A 10,352-nucleotide genomic window follows, 5' to 3' on the forward strand; every position below is an offset into this window, starting at 1 on the left:
CAAAATTCATCACTTCATGACACTTATATTGGCCATGATGACATATAAATTGGTGATGGTACATGACTTTCTATTACACACACAGACTTAACCATTATTTCCTCTCCTTCAAAATCATTTAATCTCTATAATATTCTTTGTGTTCCTCATATGAGTAAAAATTTGATTAGTATCTCAATTTTGCTTATAAAATAATGCAACTATTGACTTTTTCATGATTGTTTTTCTTTGATGAATCGAACAACGAAGATAATACTAGTGTAGGGCATTGTTAAGTATGGCGTCTATGAGTGGTCTCATCAAAAGGAATCTTCCTCTTCACCAATCGTTGCCTTTTTCTATTATGAAAACTACTTTTCCTTGATGGCATTCACGTCTTGGTCACCCTTCCTCTTGTACTTTGCAGCATTTAGTTTCTTCTAATAAAATAGCTTTCAAATTCTTCCAATTAAATATCTTTTTCTTATAATTCATGTTATTGTAACAAAATGTATAAGTTACTATTTTCTAACTCCTATTTAACTAGTAAAGCTCCTTTAGAACTTGCGTTATCAAATGTATGGATCTCTCCTACTTCTCCTACGATGGTTCCAAATATTATGTCATTTTTGTCTACTATTTTACCTGTTATGTTTGGTTTTACACATTGCAAAAGGAATATGATGTTTATGATGTCTTTGTCCATTTTAAAAGAATTATGAAAAATCTTTTCTAAACCAATAGCATCACTCGATGTATTGATAATAGTGGAGAATATATTGCCTTAAAATATTTTCTTGCTGATAATAGTATATCTTAACTCACAAGTCTACCGTAAACTCTAGAATATAATGGTTTTCTTGAATGGCGACATCGCCATATCGTTGAAGCAAGTCTTTCCCTTTTTTACCATTCATTTATCCTCATCATCCTTAGCCCTATGCTTTTGCAACTATGGTTTATCTAATAAGTCACATGCCAGAATTGAACTTGTCCATGTCCTCTACTTATGAAAAATTATTAGGTTATCATCCCAATCTCTAAACTTCAGGTCTTTGGGTGTCTCTACTACTCATGGCTCCATCCTTACACTTCAAATAAATTAAAAAATAAGTCTCAACCTTGTATGGTTTTTGGTTATTCTCTCACTCAAAGTGCTTATAGATATTATAACATCAATCTTAAAAGCTATATACCTTCAGGCATGTAAAGTTTGTTGAATATGTTTTTCCTTATCACTCTATATCCACCTCTTCTTCATCATCGACAAGGGCTGACACTAGTGTTATTACCTTTGATAAGAAACACTCCTTCCTGCTAGTCCGAGCTACGCCTTTACAAGGTATACTCTATTTTTCTTCTCCTTTATAATCTATATCTTTCTCTTTTCCAATCTTTTCATATTCCTCCCCATCTTCCACATCTTCATATTCATACCTCTTCAAACACTCAAATCCCCACATTGTTGTACTACTATGTATGATGAGTTTAATGCTCTAATTCAAAATGGTACTTGAGAATTGGTTCCATATATTGAATCTTAACATCTTGTTCGTTGTAAGTGGATTTTCACTTCAAGCATAATTTGGATGGTGCTATTACTTGATATAAAGCCTGCCTTGTTGCTAAAGGTTTTCATCCGAGATCGAGTATTTATTATCATGAAACATTTAGTTTGGTTGTTAAACCTATTATTTGTTCACCTAATTCTTTGTCTAAAAAATCATCCAAGGATAGTGTTTATGTCAATTTGATGTTAATAATGTATTTTTGCATGGACATTTGAGTGAAAATGTTTTATGACTTAACCTTCGGGGTTTATAGATCCTAATTTGCCTACACACTTTTATTATCTCAAGAAGGCCCTCTATGGGCTAAAATAGGCACCACATGCTTGGTAGTATGGCTTGCGCCAATTTCTACTCTCTTTTAGAAACTTTATTATTCATACTACATAACTCAAGTACTATTGTATTTTTATCGATATATATTGATATTATGATCAATAGTAATGACTCTAAGGTTGTTCAATCTATTATTTTCAAGTTGGCAGCCTAATTTTCTATCAAAGATCCTTGGATTATTTCGTGTTTTCTTAGTGTAGAAGTCTTTTCAATAAAATGTGGTGTTATTTTAAATCAATGCAAATACATTCAAGATCTTTTCCATAAAATATGTATGGTTCAAGTTAAGAGTGTCACTGTGCCAGTGACTTTAATAATTCTTTCCCTTACTGATGGCACTTCTCTTTCTTATGCTAATGATCAGTTAATTATTGGTGCTCTCAATCTCACTAGACCAAATATTTCATTTGTGATTAATCGCTTGTCTCAGTACATGCATCGTCCTACTACTACATATTAGATTGATGTCAAATGGGTTCTTCAGTGTCTTCAAGGTGCACTTCACCATGGGTTATTCGTTTGAAAGGACTCTCATCTATCTTTTCATGCCTTTTTAGGCTCAGATTGTGTAAGCAATCTTGATGATCATACCTCTATATCTCTATTTCTCTTAAGTCTAATGCCATTTCTTAAAGCTCAAAAAAATAATGTCCAATGGATGGATCTTCCACTAAAGTGGAATATCGTGTAGTGGCTTCGACTACTGTTGAGCTTGCTTGGGTTCAATCTTTACTTCAAGAGCTTCATGTGTTTATTCCTTCTATGCCTATGATTTATTATGATAACATTGGTACAATATATCTCTGAGTTAATCCTGTATTTCATTCCCGAATGAAAATGTTGCTATTGACTTTTACTTTGTGAGGGACAAGGCTCAAAGTGGCCAATTTCATATTTCTCATATTAACTCTAATGACCAACTTATTGATGCACTAACGAAGCCATCAACTTCGCCTTCATGAGCTTCAGGTCAAGATTGGTATCACCTCTACTCCTACCATCTTGAGGGGGCATGGTACAGAAAGCATATATAATAAGGTTAACCTACCTAATGATAATGAAGATTAGTTAGAGTCTAAATTTACTATAGCGTATATCTTCACATTATGTAGGTGACAGTTTCGGGCGTGCACCCAAGTGTCTTTAGCGACTACATCACTATGAGGCTTTTCGACCTAGTTGGGAACAAGCTAACTAGTCACAACGACTAGCATAAAGAAAATGAGTCCCTACATGGGTAATCACGAGGACATTTCTTCTAATTGTGTAGCATAACTAGACTCCTTAAGGAAGCATTTGCCACATCAAAAGATAGATTCAGAAACCAACTTCCTTAATTATGTATTCTAATAGTCCATTTCCTAAAAATGCAGTAAGATATTATTACACATAAGCAATACAACGTGGCATAAGTCCACCTAATTCTAGCCCTTTTTATTAAGCCTAAATCGATCCCTTTTTTTAATTTAATCTAGTTAACTACTTAATTACATGCAAAGGTCCGCATAGTCTAATTGAATTTTACTTATTAAGTCTAACCTTACTAATCTTTAATCCTAAATAGGCTGCTTCTTGCATGCCAAAAGTCTGTTTTAATTTTCTATGTCTAAATGGGTCAGTTTATTTATCAAACATGGCAAAGTCCACCTAGGTCTAGTTAGATTTTATAATTAGGCCTAATTTACCATCTTCTTAATCTAATGGGTTACTGATTACATGCCAAGGTCTAATTTTAGGCCTAAGTCTATGTGAGTTATTTTTAATTATCAATCATATCAAGCAGATATTTGCCCACTACTTTACAAGTTACCAAAATACAAAACCAAAGAGCAAAAACGCAAGAAATAACAAAATTACATCCTCGAAAACTCAAAATAAGTAAGAATTATCTAAAAATGGGCAAAAGGGGCAAAAATTGGACCAAAATCAGCAAAATCGGGCAAAAATCCATCAAAAACTGCAAAAAAACGGATGGGAGATGAACAGTCGATCAGCTCTATGCGCAACCAATCAACTCTAGCCTTGGTCCTAGGTTGATTTGATCTTCTTTACTTGGTTTCATGCAATTTCAGACTCTAGGAATCCTAAAATTTGATGCACATGCACAAACAAATACTAAAATTGACCAATATGTATAAAATGCAACAAAATAAATAAACTAATTTAAGATAAAAAATAAAGTAGGAGGTTCTAATCGCACAAATATAGAGCACTTAACAAAAGAGACAAATTTAATCATATGATTACCTAAATATGGCAACTTAATCTAGAACTTAAAAAATGATAATTTCAAACCCTAATCATGCAACTTTAATAAGAATCATATTATTTTAATAAACTAACATGGAAAACTTAGATCTAACATGAAGATTTATAAAAGTTAGCATATTCAAAATCCTAACTTGCACATATTTTTTTAATCAAGACTCAAACAAACGGTAAATTCAAATTTAAACATTGAAATCCTAAACATGCTACTAATTACAAAGATCATAAAAACAGAAGAAAAGAACAGATGATGGAATGACTAAGTTTAGGAAATCCTCAGGTTGTCACCGTGTTGTGTGGATCTTTAAGTCTCAAGAGTAAAGGAGGAGGTCGATCTAAATTCTGAGTAGGAATCTAGAGTGTTTAGTAGGTTAGTGTTTGGTTTTAAAATCATAGTATATTAGCCAAAAACTTACCGGTCATTCTCTATCAAGTTTTGCCAACCCTCTAGCCTTGAGTTTCCTTTTCATTTATAGAAAAAGTGGAGAAACCCTAAAGGCCAAGATAATCATCCTTTAATTATCGATAATTCCCAAGAATGATTGATAATTAAAGAAATTTATCAAAATCCTTTTCTAATGATAAATACAGGCTTTTTCAAAATAATTGAGATAATTATCAATCAATCCTTTTAGAAATTCGATTTTCACAATTATGAACTTTTAAAATTGAAAATATATTAAAAATAGTATGAAAAATTGAGTTTTGGGCCAATCAGCTCTATACAGATCAGTGGGCCGGACGCAGAGTTGTTTGGCTTTGAAGGTTGGCGGTTTTATAAAAATTTACAATTTAGCCCTCGAACTTGGCCATTTGACTGATTTTTGACTCCAAAATTGACTATTCTAGTCAATTTAGCCCAATTTTGACATTCTTGATTTCGAGAAATAATATTTTGGCTTAATTACTTGTAACACTAATGAGGATCTTGATTTCCTCGACTCTATGAAACTCAGGAGGAACAACAATTTTCATCATCGTGTTTCCCGCATTTCCCTCTATATCTAGATTCAAAAAACGGGTGTTTATAGTTTGCCCTCGGTTTATTGATATTTATAAACATATTCATTGTTAAATTAGTCGAGATAAATCATAAACATCAAGGATACGACAAAAAGATATAAGAGCCATAGAAGCTTTACTTCGTAGGCTTGTGATATCTCGAAGACCTCCCTTCGAGTAAACTGTGTTCGAGAGTATTCTTCTAGGTTTCTAATGCATATTTTCTATGTGGAATATTGTTGATTTAAGGATTTCGCCCATCACATCTTGATGACCTCTCCTCAAGATAAATATATGTAGAGCTTCCCTCTAGCTTTATGTTTTTTTTTGTTCTAAAATTGATGTAGTGCAGATTATCTATTTGGCTTAGATTTACGGAATTCGGTGTTTCTTTGAGTTTCTAAGGGTTGAGCACTTCTGTCACTAATTTTCTAAAGGAGCAAAGAGCAGTGATTTCCGCTTCGACTTGTGATTTAGTAAATTTTTCACTTATGGATGTCACACTGGATTTTATGTTTATTGTCTTAGGTAATTTCTACTTTAGTATTAAGAATAGTGATTTTGCTGCTTTGGGGACCAAATTGGTAATTTTATCGGCCAGGGGCCAAAATATAATTTGATGATCAGGGGCTAAAGTGGCAATTTGCCAATTTTAGGACATTTATATTCTCTTTTCCTTCATTTTTTTCATTTCACCTTTGTTCTCTAAATTCTCTCTACTTGCTTTCTTTGATTTCTCTTTCTTTTCTTGACCAAATTTGCTCAAATATGTCTTAAAATGTCTAGTTCTTTATATAGATCATTGAGCCTCATCCCATTTTCCCCAAACTGGGAGTTTTCATTATCGATTTCATGTTATAAAGACTTCAGTTTGGTGAAAAGGGAAGAAACTCATTCTTTGGATAAATTAAGCACACATCGGGTTTTTTGGGTCATCGATGGATAAATTGAGCATGCGTTAGCTTACTCGTACCAGCAATTGGACATCACGGTCCCAAGAGAGCAAGAGGCTATAGATTCTAGCACGCTATCCATGTACATCTTACCCCTCTATTATATATTTCCTTATGGTCTCTTATATTTTGATCATTTGAATGCATGTTTGGGCTCTGGAGCTCGGTTTGTTATTAGGGGCTCAGCCTATTAGCATTTTCTGAGCTTCCCCTTGCTTAAGCCACTAGATGTCGAGTAAGAGTATCTCCCTAGAGTGGGGCCAGGTCCACACACATCGTATGTGGATCAACGCTTTGACCTAGGATCATGTAAAAAGAAGACATTCATTAATATAATCTTGCATGACTTACATATTTGTATAATTGTAGGTTTATGCCGATTGGCTCATGGATAGAAGGAGCAAGGATCAATATATGCTATATGTTGCCAGTATCGAGCATATGAGGATACTTCTTGTTGGGCTTGCTTATCGCATGTGGTATCTAAGTGAGCACATCTATGGTTGGGAGAGGGGGCCTACCCTCCGATGCGTGCCTATGTCACCTCTATTTTCTGTGTCTAGACAGCTGACCTCTCAACTGAGGAACTTGAGGATTACCTCGAGGCTTATGATGATCTTGAGGAGCTTATGATTAGATAAAGGATGACCGATTATTCATCCTTTGTGGCTCAATTATTGGGATCTGTGCCCCTAGACAGAGACAACATTATATGGGTATTACTCTTTTGATTTTATAAAGTCATTCTATTACGCATGGTGGTTTCGCATGGCTTCGTAACCTAATAGGAACACGCTAACTAATCATAAAGACTAGCGCAGAAATATGGAGCCGCCACCCTGATAATTCTCTAGGACACTTTTACTAATTGAGTAGCTTTTCTCGATTTCATAAGGAAGCTTCGCCACATCAAGAGATGGATTCGAAAACTAAATTCTTTATTTATGTATCTTTGTTTTTAATTTTATTGTTTAATAGGTTATTCCTTATAAACACGACAATTATACTCTTTAAAATAAATCATTATAGCATGTGAGATCCACCTAAGTTTAACCCATTCTATTAACATGACAATCATACTCTTTATAATAAATTATTAAAACTATAAAATTAAAACTATACACAGGTTAACGGGCTTGAAAAACTCGTTTCCTTCTAGATCTGAAATCCTAGCAGCTCTCTTAGGCAGAATTATCTTTACCAAATACGGGCCTTCCCAATCAAGCATGAACTTCCCTCTTGGATCAAACATGATAGGTCTTGTGTGCTTCAATACCAAGTCACCAACCATGATTTTTTCTAGTTTTACTTTCTTATTGAATGCCTTAGTTTTCTACTTTTGATACAACTACATGTGATATAGGACTTTCATCCTCTTTTCATCAATTAGAGCCAACTACTGGTATCTCTGCTCAACCCATTGACATTCTGGTATTTCAGCCTCTAATACAACTCTCAAAGATTTCAGTTCTCAATTGGTAAGACTGCTTCAGTCCCATAAACAATAAAGTATGGAGTCTGTTTTGTTGACGTCCGCTCAATCGTTCAATATCCTTAAAGGGCAAAGGGTAATTGAAACGACCAATCCTTGTGATTCCATATCATCTTCTCTTTAAGTTCTTATTGGCTGCTCCTACCTTCTATTTACTTGAGGTTTGTACAGAGAAAACCTAGGGTGTTCGATTTTATAATCCACTAGTAGGTTTGTTGTTTCACCTATAAACTGCACGCCATTATCTGTTACAATATGATGCGGAACCCCATACCTACAGATTTGGTTCCTCTTTATAAATCTAACCATCTACTTTGCCTATACAATAGTGAATGACTTGGCCTCAACCCATTTAGAGAAGTAGTTGATTGTTACGACTATGAACTTATGACCATTCAAATGAGGCTTTATCTCTTTGACGATATTGATTCCCTAAGCCTCAAAAGCCCAAAGATGTCAAATTATTAAGCTCAATTAAAAGTAGATGACTCAGGTCGCTATAGAGCTGAAACTCATGAAATTTCCTTCACCAAGGCTATACAATCTTTCTCCATTATTAACTAATAATAAACTTGACGCATAATCTTTTTAGTTAATAGTATACCATTCATGTAAGGCTCGTACAGCCCTTTGTGCATCTATTCTATTACCACTTGTGCTTCCTCTTTAGTCATACACCAGAGCTAGACCTTTGAAGCCATCCTTCTGTACAATATTCCCCCATGATTGATGTAGTTCCTAGCTCGGACTCGCAGTGCATACCTATCCTTTGCAAACATTTCTTTTGTGTATTCCCTGTCTTCTACAAATCTCTTTAGATCATAAAACTAATGATTCTCCTCTAGCCCAATCTAGACTTGCATTACTCGATCTCCATAATAGCAAGGCACTTTAGATTTTACGATTACTAACGGCTTCATCGAGAGCTAAGTGGGGTTGTCCCATATAAGTAAAAGTGTAGCCAATGCATCCGCCATCTGGTTCTCTTCTCATAGTAAGTGTATAAATAGACATTTAAAGAAGTTACAAACTAAAGTCTTGAGATAGCTAACATATGGTTTCTATCTCTCTTCTTTCACTTCCCACTCTTCAAGGGCTTGTTGAATTACCAGCATGGAGTCCCATAGACCATCAGCTACTTTGCTCCTGTTACCATGGCCGCTTTTAATCCAAAAAAATATACTTCATACTCAGCCACATTATTTGTTACCTTAAGTCAATCGCTGGCAACATTCTCCTTCAAAACTACTCTAACCTGCACCTCCGACATCGCCTAATCAGTACATCTTCCATTCTTGAATTTCAATTACCCTTAGATTTTCATTAAATCTCGAGCTAAGTCGTGTCGTCATGCGATTGCATTCTAAGCCAAGACTTTGCTGCGCACTGACTACCGAACGGACTGTATTAAGGACCGATCCGAAGAACTCTCTTGTAAGAGATGGAGCTTCGAACATATCCCTAAGTGCTCTATCTTTAAAATTGATTGCACCCTATAAAACTGAAAATAGTATTTCAATTTTCTCGTAGTCCATATCATAGTCAAACACGACTTCTCTATGAGATTATACTTAACTGATAGGGCAATAACTTCTTATTGAGATGATAGACTGCATGTTCTAGACCATTGGGCCCATACTGCTATACCATTGCTCCTATGGCTTCCTCTTCTAAGGCTAAGTATAGAGTTAACAGCTTGCCATCATTTGGCAGCTTTAATACCAACGGCTTTATCATATATGCTTTAATCTTATTGAAGGCTTTCTGACAATGCTCATCCCACACAACGGGTTGGTGTTTCCTTAAAAGTTTAAAAATAAGATCATAAACTATTATAAACTTGGAAATGAACCTACTGATGTAATGTAGACGTCCTAGAAATCCTTTGACCTTTTTTTATCTTCAGCACTAGCATTCCTGAATAGTCTTTACCTTCGGTGGTTATACTATCTCTACAATGCTACTACGAATACACTCTTCATCAAGTTAAACCTTAGGTTATACCTTTCCACTCATCTAAGAAGCCTATCAAGGGCCTGAAAGTGCATTTCCCTTGTTTCAAATTTTAACATCATATCATCTACATACATCTCTACCTCTTTGTGCATCATATCATGAAATAAGGTAGTGGCTGCTCTTTGATATGTTGCCCCCATATTTTTTTAGTCTAAAAGGCATAACTGCGATATGTATATACTGATGATGAGTCATTTTACGACTCCATCATGATGCGGTGAGAACCCATTGATGAAGGAATATGTTGCACTTGAGGCGACACTGTCAACTATCATATCTTTAGGGCACACGCTAGAAGATTTTCCTCACTGAAGCAATCTGCCTCTCTCTCATGCAAATTTGCTTCCCCTAATAGAGTCAGAAATAGGAGTACCACAAGGAGGGGGGACACTGATGTATGAAACCACGAGTACCGCAGAAGTGGTTTCCTTAGGGACAATTTTTCTCTTAATTGTGCAGGAATATGAAAACAAAATACGTGCATTTAAACACTAAAAAATCCTTCTCTGTATAAGTTCTCGGACGAGGTTTTATTCTGGAAATGAACAGGACTTTGATAAGTGGAATGCTTTTGTAACCTTCTCTCTCTCCATTGGCGGGTTTCAGCTGGTTTCTATGCTCTTAGGTTCGATATAGTATCATGGTGTAGAAAAATCCACCAAAGCTGAATGGTATGATCTGTATAATTCTTTTATTAAACAATATGATTATAATACTCAATTGGAAGTCTTAATTAGA

This window comes from Ricinus communis, chromosome 8 (genome assembly GCF_019578655.1).
Source record: "Ricinus communis isolate WT05 ecotype wild-type chromosome 8, ASM1957865v1, whole genome shotgun sequence".
NCBI classification, from domain to species: Eukaryota; Viridiplantae; Streptophyta; class Magnoliopsida; order Malpighiales; family Euphorbiaceae; genus Ricinus; species Ricinus communis.